Genomic DNA, 13,348 nt, shown 5'->3' with positions numbered 1-13,348 from the left:
AAAGCTAAGTAAAGAGAGAAAAATGAATATAGAACAGGTGAGAAAAATAGAAAACAAATAGATCATACATAGATATAAGCTTAACTCTATCAATGTCTACTTTACATATAAACAAGCTACAATTGCAAGTAAAAGGTCATGCAGAATTAAAAACAAAGAAAACAAAACTATATCCTCTTCACAAACACATAACTCAGCAAGCGTAAAAGTAAAACTGATACAACACAAAACTACAAAAGTAATCTAATAACACTCTATTAATATTTGTCAAATTTAGGTTATAAAGCAAAAGTATTATTAGAGTTAAGGACAGATATTTCATGATGATATACATGTACATACACAATGAAGAATAAATATAAAAATTTGTACACATAAAATGACATAGATATAGGAATCCTTTTCCAATAAAATTTCCCAATAAAAAAGGAGAAAAAGAAAAATCCAAATAATATTGGGAAATTTTAGCACACTTCACTTGAACACTGATCATATTAATGAAAAAAATTTTTGAATGTGAAGAAATAGATATGTTCATGGTTTGAAAAACTGAACATTTAAAACAAAAAGTAAATTTTCTCAAATTGACCAATGGATTCATTACAATTCCAGTAAAAATTCTGGCAGATTTTTTTAAAGTGTATATGTGTATGTTAGTGGTGGAAGAGGGGCTGTGTCAACACACTGATTTTAAAATTTATATAGGGGCTCAAAAGAGCAAAGGTGAGCTTAAAGAAGAACAAAATTGGAGGCAAGTTTGAAGAAGATAAACATACATACCAAATACCAAAATGTATTCTAAAACAGTAGTAATTAACAAAATGTGGTAAGAACAGACAAATGGTCTGATGGAACAGAAGAAAATCCAAAGATTTGCTGCCTGAAACTGTCACTTGATTTTTTAAAATGTCACAATGTAGTGCAGTTGAGATAGAATAATCTTTTCAATAAACAATAGTGGATCAATTAGATCTGCACATGGAAACAAACGACTTAACCCATACTTCCTACTGTACAAAAAAAAAAAAAAATCAATCCCATATGGATTGTGAAGCTAAAAGTTAGAAAGAAAACAAACAAAAAAAATTTTTTTTGGAAATTTCTTCATGACCTTGAGATAGGGAAGGACATTAAAGCACTAAGTATGAGGAACAACAATGACAACAAAAAGGTTTAAATTTAACGGTATTTAAATTAAGACCTGTTCTTTCAACAAAAGATGCCATAAAGAAATAAAAAATATCCACGAAGCATAAATATTTACATCTTTAACAAAGTATTCATGTATATCCATCCCCTCCTCCCAGTCCTTTAAATCAACATGAGAAATGTAGACATCTCAATTGACTATTGGGCAAAAGTCTTGAACTTCACAAAAAAGGATATTTATACTGACAAGAAAAATGTGAGAGGGTACTAAATAACATACTTAAAAGTTCATACGCATACACACAAATTCGGAACAGTCTCAACAACAGTAATCATAAAGGATAAGCAAATTAAAATCGCAGTAAGATATACAAATACCCACCAAATAGCTAAAATTAAAAAGACAGATAATATGAGGTATCGACAGTAATACAGAGCAACTGAACTGTCAGATAATTGCTACTGGGAGCATAAATGGGTATTTCTTTCCTGAGTATAGACATAACAGAAATATATCACCAATAAGCATGTACAAGAATACTCATATATTAATCATAATAACAAATGTATAATGGATAAATAAGCTATACAGCAATGAGAGTGTACAAACATTCACAAACATGGGTTAATCTTACAATTACAAAGTTGAGTTAAAGAAGCCAGACACAAAAGAATGCATACAATATGATTCCATTGATATAAAGTTCTAAGAAAGCCAGAGTTAATATATGGTATTTGAAGTCAGAATACAGGTTATATTTGGGGATGGGGAGAGTAGCTATGTATTAGTGGTAGAGAAGCAGCATGGTCAGGGTAGTGGTTAACCTGGGTATGTTCATTTTGTAACAACTCCTACAGCTGTACATGTTTCATCTACTTATGTATAAGCCTGTTATACTTAAAAGCTCACACACATACACACAAAATTTGAACAGCCTACACACAGTAAATATTCAAGAAATGTTATCATTACTGGAGGTAAGCATTTGAGGCACTAATTCCCTACTCTCAAGCCTGTGAAAATCAACAGTGATGGCCTGAGCCACAGTGAGCGCAGAAAGACACAAGAGGCAATATGCAAGTTCCCAATAGAAAAAGATGGCAAATGAGTAACAGACTAGAAATAGAGTGTGTCTGGAGTCATGGAGACTGTTTCATTCCTCAACTCCGTGTTTGTTGAGCTGCAACACCCTTAATTCCATCTCAGTGGAGTGGAATATGTTGCTATGTTCTGACAGAGCATTCTGGAAACTTAGACATTTTACCACATTGCCCTTTTCAGTTCCCTCCTTTATCATGGAGGAGGAAAAAAAACAAAACAAACAAAAATACACCTTTTATGTATTTTCTGAGATTTGGGGGTACTTTTGAATATCAAAACTGTACAATTTTCGTGTGGGGATATCTATAGCTGGAAGGTCAACAGTACTTAAAGATATCACAATAATGTGTGTCTTGAAAAAGATGGAGGTAATCCCCACCTTGCCTTGCTCCACGGTTTTCCATGGCTCCACAAGAAGGGATATACAGGTGAATGGAGCAGATAGAGGATATAGGACAGTCTGGTTAGCTTGGGGTTTAGAAGCCTGTAATGTAATGATAGAGGGAGTCAGGGTGAAACCAACACTTCAGCAGCCTTTGATGCTCATTGATGATCATTCATTCTGCATCCACTTAAGGGATACCACTCCATGACTACATATGGCCAGGTAGGCAAGGAGACCTCCTCTTCCCCTATCCCTCCTTCCTTTCTCCAACATTTAAGGAAGAAGCTCTTAGAAAAATCATTTCTGCAACAACCCATTAATAATGCTTTGTCCCCAAGTTCAAATTGTTTTTCCAACTGATGAGAATCCTATCAGGGATGATGCTTCAGCAACTGTCTAATATTTTGCTCTCGATTAAGAAAGAATTATATTGAGGGGCACCTGGGTGGCTCAGTCAGCTAAGTGTCCGACTTTCGCTCAGGTCATGATCTCATGGTTTGTGGATTCGGGCCCTGTGTCAGGCTCTGTGTTGACCATTTGGATCCTGGAGCCTGCTCCGGATTCTATGTCTCCCTCTTTCTCTGACCTTCCCCTGCTTGTCTCTGGCTTTCTCAAAAATAAATAAACATTAAAAAAAATTTTAAAGAAAAAATTATATTGATAAATCTGAGGTCTACTACACTTTCTCTCCATTTAGAGGTTGCTGTGTGATATGTGTCTGCTACGTTTAGGACCATATTACATTTATTCAGTAGCTATATCTTATAGTCTTCTGAATTAGGCATCATTGGGCATTTAACTCTGGACATGAAAAACGATCTTGAATCAGCTATTGATGAATTCTTTCAATGCGGTCACTCTTTCTCTCATTTTTTTTCACTTTGTCTCTTTTTTAATGTTAATTTTTCTAAGAAGAAAAATCTTTCCAAGCTGTATCTCTACATTACAGAGGACACATATGCCATCTGGATATTGTCCCTCTACTCCCCCTCTCTCCTTAATCTGCTATTTCCCAAATTCTGTTTTCCTCTCCTTATACTGATTTTGCATTACAAAAACCTAGCAAACCATCTGGCAAGAGCATAATCTTCTTTGGAAAGAGGGCAACAAACTAAGAGTGCAAAGGCCAGAACTCTCTTTAGCATATAAAGAAAGAAGACATTTTTGGAACTCTAATACATTAATAATTTTTGTTCAGTGACTCTTTCCTTCTCTTAAGGATATCTGGTCCCTGAAAAGAGATGAACAGTATTTAAATATGCTACCACACTCGATATTTAGGAATTATTCTCTTGAAAAACTTCCCTTTATCTTAAGGGAGGATAAAGCAATCTTTGCTTCTCCTAGAAGAGAAGGTCTAGCATTTTCCCATAAACACTAAATTCCTAAAAAACGAAAATTCTCCCTGTTTTCTGTTATTGTTGGTTAGTAGAGCAGTGGTTGTTGGGGGTAGGAGTTTGCAGTAGTTTGAAGCTGACCTCTCTTAAGCCCTCAGAGCAATAGTTTGCCTAATTCATGGTAATTCCTTGAACTTAGAATTAGAGTAGTTGAAGTCTTTTTTCTGTTTAGTGTGTTGGCTGTGATTATAGGACAAGAAAAACTTTATTTAAAGCCCTGTTAGATTATAGGACAAGAAAAACTTTATTTAAAGCCCTGTTAGAATGAATGAGTGGTTCTAGTGGGAAGACATCTAGTGGGAAGAGGTCAGGGCTATCGCTAAACATTTTATAATGCACAAGACAGACCACATAGAGTTTTTCAGCCCAAATATCATTATTTGAGATTGAAAAACTGTGGGCTAGAACATACCTCTATATTTACATCTACAGTGAAATTCAAAGTTAACAACAGATACTTCATGAGAATCTGGTAGTCCTATAAATTCCCTATCTATTGGCCAACATGATAATTCCTAAGACACAATTAGCATTTTTATATGGCTCTATAAGGGTGGCATGTTTATTACTCCAAAATTTCTAGTAGCGGATTCCATTGACTTCCTACAGATGTAATCACTGACTTCCAACGTCATAATTTATATCTCCAAACGCAGCCCATTTTAATTCAATAAAAATGAATTGCTAAAATTCCACTCATCTCTCTTCAATGAGATTGACTTCCCCAATTTTGACAAGTCACCAGAATTTGATGATAATCTCAGCAATCAGATGGAAAATCTGAAAGGAGAATAATCCAACAACTGGATCCCATTCACACTCTTCAGAGGTGCCATCAAACCAGCTTAGTTTATTGTTTCACTAGAAACAAGTAACTGCAAAACTATGTAACTACCAGGCCAGGTGGTAAAGCAACCTAGAGGTCAAACAAGCAAATTGACATAACACTTTAAAATATGCTATTTTGTCAGGGTGAATGACAGTTCTGTTATGTGCATAAAATCACAGATTTATCTGAATGCTAAGTTAGTTGTCAAGGAGTCATTTTACCATTCTTTTTTTTTTTCTCTGCCTTGTGTCATGCAAGATTCCTTGAAGCAACTAAAAAAACAGCCATAATCCATTTGATTTTCTGCCCTCCCATGAGAAAAATTTTGACAGATGATAAATAGCAACTGCTGACAATCATCAATGCGAAGCTATCATACTTTTACATTAAATACAAAAACAGAGTTGTAAAGTCACAAGGGATAGGACTTTTGACACATAAGAGACAAATATATAATCCTCAGAACTAAATCACTGTTGGGATCTAAGCAAGTGCAACAAAGCACAGCTGCTTTTAGAATCTCACAAAGTCAAACTAAAGCTAACTTTGATATCTGGAACGTAACGCATGTTCCAACCCATGTGCCATGCTCTTATCCAGAAGCTTGAGTTAAACTTGCAAACATCACCGAATGTGTTGCAGAAAGGAAACAGCCATTTTATCATACTGTCTCTTTTAATTAAGGCCAAAAAGGAGACTAGAAAACAAATAAAAATACCATAAAACCTAGTTAATTAGAATAGAAGGGCAATTCTGAGCAAAAGGGGTTTGAATATCAGATGTCTGTATCTCATTAAACCTATACGACAGCTCTGCATGTATGAACCTTCAAAGAAAAGCAATAAATTGTCCAGATTACTTGTCAATATGAGGAAGTCATCTGCAAAGGTTACATCCTTTATAGTCTAAGCTGCTCCCTCTTCTGCTGTTGACAAGTAATCAGAGTAGTTCACGGATCATTCTTTCACTTATGGCTTACTTGTGGCTATTTAGTGACATTCACTTCAAGTTATCTAACCAATTTAGCAACCTAAAGTACCCCTGGGACCCAATTTCCACCTCAAATTATATATATTTTTTTATTTTGGATTAAATGACTAATTTTAATGGGGAAATCTTATCTAATAGGCTAGGGAATAGCACTTATTTCAAATTTCATGCTATTCTAAATGATCCTGGTAACAAATTAAAAAGGTTTTATAGCACACTGTTTATTTACCTAATTAGTAATACACTGACCTTTTGGCTTTTATCCAAGCTTGTTTTTCTCTATTTGGCCTAATTTCCCATGGGAGAATAAAGGTGAGATAGAGAGGGTTAGAGAGATCATTCTTTATTCTCCAATCTCCTTCCTTTCTTCCTCCTTCTACTTACACACACACACACACACACACACACACACACACACACACACAGATTTGTAGCTCTATATAGGTTACAATGCTTAGCAGAGTCTCCAACACTGAAAAAGTGTGAATGGAGCCACATTTTCAGAAAACACTTCCGTGGGTTTTTTTTAACATTTTCTATATCTATGAGATTTTTCTACATTCATTCTACAAATCAATATTTCTAATTGTGTATTTTGGTAAACTAATCATAGCCTTCAAAATCAACCATTTATAAAGGGATAGGTTACACCTATTAAGAGCACACTTAAATGAAAAGAGCACCTATATGAAAGTTGGCAGAAGTGATAATGGTGATGAGAACAGAGATCCCATTATGCATTTTACATATATGGTTGTATTACATCTTTATAATAAAACTATTGGGGAGAAAATACTACTAAAATTTACAGACTTTAAGTAAGTTATTAAATTTTACATATTTAGAAATTATCAAAGCTAAACTTGAATTTTTTAAATATTTTCTTAGTGTTTATATATTTTTGAGAGAGAGAGAGAGTGTGTGAGCAGGGGAAGGGCAAAGAGAGAGAGAGGGAGACACAGAATCCAAAGCAGGCTCCTCTGAGCTGTCAGCACAGAGCCCGATGCAGGGCTTGAACCCACAAATTGTGAGATCATGACCTGAGCCGAAGTCAAACACTTAACCCACTGAGCCGCCCGGGCGCCCCTTGAATTCTTTTTTTCTTTCTCTTTTCTTTTTTTTTTTCTTTTGCCTAACTTTTGGTCATTGATTCCATTCAGTGCCTCTCATAGAAATGCTTAAGTTTAATTACTTTCATGTCTTTCTTTTTCTTTTTTTTTAATGTTTCTTTTTGTGAGAGAGAGAGAGAGCACACACAAGCAGGAAGGGCAGAGAGAGAGGGACAGAGGATCAAAAGGAAACCTGCGCTGGCAGCAGAGAGCCTGACAAAGGGCTTGAGCTCACTCACCTCAAGATCATAACCTGAACCAAAGTCAGATGCTTAACTAACTGAGCCACCCAGGTGCCCCTATTTTTCTTATTTGTAAAAAAAGTTTTACAGTACCTTTCTTCAAAGAATATAAACTTTCAAAGTTATATAATGTTATGTAACACTAATGAAGAATGATGGCTTCAGTAGTACTGAAGTTTTAAATTCTTTCTTTTTCTTTATTTTATCTTTTTACTAAGTAATACTTCTTGATTATTACATTTACAAGCTTAGTCTTTGATGAAGATATACATGATAAATAATTTTTTTTTTGTTTTTTCACACTAGCTAATTATAAGTTTGAGAAATTATTCTCTCAAACTTTGGAATCTGAGATGGTGAAAACAATTAAGTAGAATTTCAGTATGTCTTATCAATAAGTGGGATAAAAACATTGAGAAGTATGAACCTCTATGGTTATTTCACGTGAATGGAAATGCCTGGGATTAATATTACCTTGAAGTAGATGATAGGATCCTAAGGAAGTTAAAGACATTGAAAGTCTAGATAACACACATTTACAAAGGAAGTACTTATTTTTCAAATGTAAATAGAAAAACATACATTGGCTTTCATATTAAACTATTAACTTTTAAGTAAAATGAAACATATGGTTTGTATAATGTCAGCAGAAGTAATATCCAATATTGATTATAGGTTTTTTTCTCATTAAAGTTGAATAGATGCTGTAACTAATAAAGTTGCGTACTTTTTGGCCAAAAATACTCAGAAATAGAGTAGATGAATGAATCCATCCCAGAATACATTTTTGGATCATTTACTTACCAAGTGCATCATGTAGTAGAGGAGCAGTGTTTTCTTCTTGCTGCAGATCAAACAGAAGACCCTTAAGTGAAAGATATCAGTATTGTCAAGAGTTAGTTTTTTATCCTCATCTGACCTTCATTGAATGTACTTGAGAAGGGCTATCAGAGTGAAGACTTTGTTTTCAAAGTACCGTCTGTCATAACACCTCTTTGCCAGCCTGATCTTTATAAACTAACTTATATAAAGGCAGGAATACTATGATACCTGGATGACTGTCTCAGAGATAGAAGCATGAATAACTCTAGACCATGTCAGCCTCCAGGGAAATAAAGTATCTTAGCCTATTTAGGCTGCTATAATGAAAATACCTTAGACTGGGTGGCTTAAATGACAAACAGTTCTAGAGGCTGGGCAGTCTACAACCAAGACAGCAGCCGATTCGGTGTCTGCTGAATGCTTGCATCCTGGTTGTTAGACAGTTGTCTTTTTGCTGTACCCTCACAAGGCAGAAAAGTAAAGGAGCTCTCTAGGGTCTCTTTTATAAGAGCACTAGCCTCACTCATGACGGTTCCACCCTCCCAAAAACCCCACCTCCAAATACCATCACAAAATATGAATTGGGGGAGACAAGTACTCAATCTGCAGCATATGGTAAGGTACTTAACTTCTCCTTTCACAATCTCACTCTTAAGAGGGAACATCTAATAAGAAATCTAAAATCAGAAAATAAAACTTGTGTCATTGGGCCATATCAAGTTTTCTTATCACCTCTTACCCTAGCTCAGAATTAGGACAAAGGCTCTTTCCTCCTCTTGCATTTCAGTGGGGGTGGGCTTCATTTCCTCATAGGGAAAACATCTTAATATCCCATGGTTATATTAAGGGCTTTTGCCATTTTAATTTTATTTGTCTAACAGAATGATATCTAAAATTATAGGAGACAGATCAAATTATGGCAATTTATCACCCAGTTATAGAAAATTTAAAAGACAATAATCCTATCTAGCCAAACTACAATGCAAGATAAATGATGTCCCAGTACTAGAATATTTCACTAGATTTTATGTTCTTGCAACTTAGGAAAAGTGAACTTGAGATAATCAATGGTCCCTTAGTAGAGATCACAACACCTGTTATATCCTATTCTTTCTTTAAGCATATTCCCTGGTGGCTATGAGAGAGGGGAAATGGGACCAGTTAATTTGACTAGTTCTGTGTACTCTTAAGCATAAGGTCAAAGGTTGAGTCCTAAACAGACTGGTTAACTTCAAACGAAGAAGACATCTGTTCTTCAGTCACATATTATGCCTCCAATAATCCTGGCCAGCTGTCTCAGAAACATTTCAATCACAATAGGGATCAGTTGAGACTGTATAGATAGTTTATTGGTTCAGAGCAAACTTATCACCACTGTGGGTAAAAGAGATCAAGTCAACACTCTACTTACCGATGATCTGTTAGCAATTTTAATGCAGAAAAATCCTCACTGATTTTAAAACATTAAAATTGGTTTTGTTTACACAACGTCCCCCAAAAGCATCTATTCAATGAATGAAAATCAGCTACAATATTTAACACTGTGTGTGGGACAAACAGTATTCCGGTGTTTTGTATTTTCCAGCTGTCATAACGACAAAGCCTTCCTCTTTTGTCTTACGGCATTTGTTTTCAGTTGCATTCAACATTTGGATCGAATTGGCATTTGAAAAACCTAGGAAATGTTTATTTATTCCTTTGTCAAGGAAAAAGGCAGGTCATTCACTTGGTGACAGATGGACAACAAAAGAATCAGAGTTCAGTGACTCACCCAGAGAGACAGTCTATCGGCAAAAGCATGACCTGGGTCTCTAAAACACAAAATTTTTATTGTGCCTCAAACTCATTGTAAACCATTCGTATTTAAGCACATTTTGAACTTGGGATATTAAATTATCCCTGAAGTTGCATTGTTTTAAGAGAGATTCTGAAGAGATTCTGACAGCTAATCACAGTCAGAAGAGAAAGACATTATAAACCTAGAGTTATTGTTAATACATCTAGTCCTTGTTGTCTCCCATAGTGTTATCTGTGGTTGTCTTTCCAAAAAGTATTGAACAAATGATACCAAACAAATCACAAAGGGTTTAAAATTTGTTTTGCATTCTCATCAGACAGTCTTAAGCTAAGTAAACCAAAGCTGAGTTCAAATCTTATTCTCTTCCTCTAAGGGGACCAAAAAGACAGGCAAAACTCCTAACTTCATTCTGAAGTTAATTCATTAACTTCATTCTAAAGTTAGAAACTGTGTGTGTGTGTGTGTGTGTGTGTGTGTGTGTGTGTGTGTGTGAGTGTGAGAGAGAGACAGACAGACAGACAGAGACAGAGAGAGGGATAGAGAGAAAGAGAAAAGGTAAGTACTATAGCCCTGTGCTGCAGAAAATTCTAAGAATTTGTGTTGACTCTCCTAGAAACAAGGGAAAATTTAATCTAGATTATGGAGGCTACCTAGTAAATCGATTAGCAATTAAAAAAAAAAGCTACATTATTTTCAACTCACACACCCAGTATCAGGAACATACCTAAATGTTAGTATTTTTGGATCTGATTTCTGGTTCTCTTTAAATATAAAGTCAACCCCCTTGATCTTTTTGTTGAGTGTGATAGCATTCTTCTTATCTGCTACCAATATATTTTTAAGCACCAGAAATTTATTAGACTGTTTTACAATTTTTGTCCATAGATCATTTAACTGATATTTGGGTGGTTTGTTAAATGCAACCATTTTCAAATAAATCTGGCTAAGTGCTTATATGGCCTTAACTGCACCAGGTAATTCTAATGGCTGTTAGCACTACCTGCTTTTTATGGCTTTCTGGGCAAAAAGACAAAGAAGGGCATTCAAATTTCAAATGGCAAAGCATTTAAAAAAAAAAGCATTTCCTCATGTTCATGAAATACCATCTTTTGACATAAATGTTTCGGTCAGGCTGTAGAACAGGTTAAGAGGGTGTCTGGAGAAAGGAGAAATATAATGTAAGCTCAATATTTAGTTACTTTTTGCAGTAATATGACTCTGAATTTCCTCATAAATACCAGATCTTTGAGGAGGGCAACTAAAATGTCAGCCTCAACAAAAAGAACAATTATTAATATAGAAATTACCAACAATGTATATTTTAGAATAAAAATTTAAGCCTCATAATTTAAAGATGTTCATGTATTTATTAATTTAGTAAACAAACATTTATTCAGCATTGAGGTTTAAAAAGATTAGTCCTATACCAGAAGGGCAATGGATGAGAGAAAAGGCTGCCTCTGTCCCCTTGTGTTAAGAGAAACCTGAGATTAATCCTCATTTTAAAGCCAAATATTCTCCCTTATGCATGGAATTCATTCTACTCTTTCACTAACCCAATGAGGACTGACCCCATCCCTTTCCACATAAACACCCTTCAGTCTACATACTACTTTTGATGGAAGTTTTTACCCTTCTGATTTGCCCTTGGGGCTTCTTTTAATCGAAACATTGTAAGACATGGGAGCCATGTGATGAAATTTACTCCTGCTTCCATATATCCCCTATCGACAATCTTGTAATGAAGGGTGGCATGGCTCTCCAATTCATTTTAGACCAGATTATGTTTCCAGTGAGGGCAGGCACTACTGCACCTCCTTCATCATTGTGTTCCAGAGCCTGGAATACTGTAGGTGCTAAATGAATATTTGTTAAAGAAATAAATGAATGAACTCTTAAAACTAATGAAGTGACAGGACACACTTATGCCAAGATCAAATAGTTTATCTGATTTTGTATGGATTGTTATCCTGCTCATCCTCTTCCAATCTTGCCTTTCTCTTTTCCCAAAGCACTTGTTCAAGGCTGTTTAGAACCCTTCTCATGATTTGACTTATGTAACTGTTATTTATGAGTCTATTGCCTGATTAGGCTGTGATTCCTTGAGGGCAATGAACACAGCTTCCTTCCTCTATTTATACAGCTGGTACCTAGGAGAATGCCTCTCGTGGGGTAATGTTCAATAAATATTAGAAGGAATTGTTCTGACTGGTGTATACATGTATATTACAGTTGACTGAATCGAGGCCCTTGTTTATAAGGAACACAAGAATACCTAGGTATAATGCTAGGCATTTTCCACACATTATTTCATTAAACATGAAAACAACTCTCTTAAGTAGGTCTCATTAAACTTGGTGCAGCTTTGGAAACTCAGATTCAGAGAGGTAAAGCAATTTGACTCAAGTTGAGTTAGCAGTGGCAGAATGCGAATTCAAATACATCTTCCCATCTCCAATGTCAATGCCCCTTCTACTATATTATACTTTCTCTGCATTTTCCCTCCAGATGCTTAAGACAGAACTAAACTAAAATTTTATTCTTTTAATATATACACTATATCCTGTGTATTCAATTTACTGTTACCAATATTTCTTTCATAAAGTTTTACCAAGAGCTAAATTTATCATTGAACCAATTTTTGATGTCCCTAGTATTGACACTATCTTCCTTAGCAAGTTGTATGTTTTTGTTGTTGTTGTTTTGTCTGATTGACTCTTTCAATCAGAAAGTGTTTCCTAATTTATATTTCTTCTTTTTCAATTTCAGGTCATTATCAATCCAGCCTTTCCTTGCTGTTACCAATAAACCTCTTGGGGTTCACCCCTTAGTCATCTTTTTCAAGGCCACATTTGCTAAGATGGATAATTATTCCTCATGAATAATGCTCTGTCCTTTAAAATTTTAAGTTTGTTTGGTTGTGTTCCATCCTACCTCTGTAATTTCAGTAATGTTCATTCAAGAGAATAATATAGTGATCAGACATGTACCTAGCATACTATTCCAAACATGGTTTAATTTTCATTATGACCTGCCAAATAACTTGGTTGATCTGGAATCCATGCTGTGACTATAGTCACTTTCTCTTTCTTAAATGTTTCTAAACAGATTTTATGACTCTATTTTTACCAAAATATTTTATAGTGAGAATTTTAATAAATTAATACACTTGCACAATCATTTTACCCTGTCATTTTCTCAAGCCAGGGCCTATATTGTACATTAATTTTGATTCTGGCCTCTATGATTGTTTTCATCCCTGTACTCATTACGGTTATATGGGATCATAATAGTCATTTTGAATCCCATAAACCGATTATACAAAACATGATTATGTTTGCTCTGCTCCTCAGTATTTTCTAATTCTTAGCTAAAAATCTGTGTTATAAACAGATTTAGATGTTCTGAAAAAATTCCTTACCTAAGGTCATTTCTACAATACTAAAAAGATATTTACACAAACACTTGAGTACTCAACTAATCTCCATGTATATTATGTAATTTTTAAAATCCATTTTCTTTATG

The 13,348-nt window shown here is 34.9% G+C and overlaps 1 long non-coding RNA gene across 1 annotated transcript in view; it reads right to left on the bottom strand.

Annotated features, from left to right (window-relative positions):
• Positions 1 to 1,869: 1,869 nt before the first annotated feature.
• LOC128313907 (uncharacterized) overlaps positions 1,870 to 13,348 on the bottom strand; it is a 224,010-nt gene continuing 212,531 nt past the window's right edge. Inside the window, exons 3-4 of the long non-coding RNA XR_008295003.1 lie at positions 8,008 to 8,068; positions 1,870 to 2,735 (exon numbers count right to left, since the gene is read on the bottom strand). This is a non-coding gene — a long non-coding RNA (uncharacterized LOC128313907). The remainder of the gene's footprint in view (positions 2,736 to 8,007; positions 8,069 to 13,348) is intronic.

This window comes from Acinonyx jubatus, chromosome C1, assembly GCF_027475565.1.
Source record: "Acinonyx jubatus isolate Ajub_Pintada_27869175 chromosome C1, VMU_Ajub_asm_v1.0, whole genome shotgun sequence".
In the NCBI taxonomy this organism is placed as follows: domain Eukaryota; kingdom Metazoa; phylum Chordata; class Mammalia; order Carnivora; family Felidae; genus Acinonyx; species Acinonyx jubatus.
This window is presented reverse-complemented; position numbering and strand designations above follow the sequence as displayed.